The sequence below is a fragment of the Salvelinus sp. IW2-2015 genome, unplaced genomic scaffold (assembly GCF_002910315.2).
Source record: "Salvelinus sp. IW2-2015 unplaced genomic scaffold, ASM291031v2 Un_scaffold7833, whole genome shotgun sequence".
Classification (NCBI taxonomy): domain Eukaryota; kingdom Metazoa; phylum Chordata; class Actinopteri; order Salmoniformes; family Salmonidae; genus Salvelinus; species Salvelinus sp. IW2-2015.
The window spans coordinates 10256-11258 of NW_019949093.1; positions in this window are offsets into that span (position 1 = coordinate 10256).

A 1003-nucleotide genomic window follows, 5' to 3' on the forward strand; every position below is an offset into this window, starting at 1 on the left:
GTGTCCAGGCACGAAAACAACGTGGAGTTGGGCATATAACACACCTCCTCGTATGTTATTGCTACATTGAACATGCACCAGCAAAAAGATAATTAAAGAAACAAGTTCATCCATTTTGTCGTTACATGTCATTGTAGCCTGTCTCAAATGACTTCATGATGCACATCACATCACTTCCCCTGCAGAACCATAAGCACGGGCCGACTTGGCTTTGCTGTACTGCAGCCGAAGCCTGCCAACACAAGGTTGCACCATGTTCATTACAATGTAGAAACCCTCATGTCTCTTATGTAAGATGCCAACACTTTGGAGAGAACAARAGATAACAAAGTCAAAGATACTGGTTTCAATCTGGGGTGAAYTTTTCCCTAAATGCTTTTGACATATCCAGCTCCAGAACCAGGCTAGCCAGCTGTTAATCTTTTTGAATACGGTGTAGTATTTATTTTTTAAATAATACAGCAACATAATATTAGCTAGCTAGATAAGGTTAGCATGCTAGCTACACTGACAGCTCTCAGTTCCCCATTTGTTTCACCACAACCTTCTTTACCCCACCCCATTCGCAAATACGTATAAWTAGCCTGCGTCATTCTTCGGAGGTGGAACTTAGACAAGCATTTCCACTCTAGGGCAGGAATTACGTRGAATAGCATTGCCTTCTGGTGGGCGCATTTAAACTTTGCTAGAGTATTTAAAATACATGGGCGTAAGGTTTATGAGATAGTACATATTAAATCTATAACAGTGAAGTAGGTGAGACATTGCACTTGAATTGCAGCCAGGGTATGTGGATGAATGGAATTCTGGAATCTAGGTTTAGCAGTCATCTTAGATAAGGGTGTGCTGGAATACAGAGGAAAGCCTCAAACTGCAGCAATATAAACCCACACAGGTAATGTCATAGCACCGAGAGTCTTATTATGTTGTCCTCCATTATGACAGGGCTTTAGAAACTAAAGGACGGGTTCCACCCACTTACAGTAAGGGAGTGAGAAGCCTT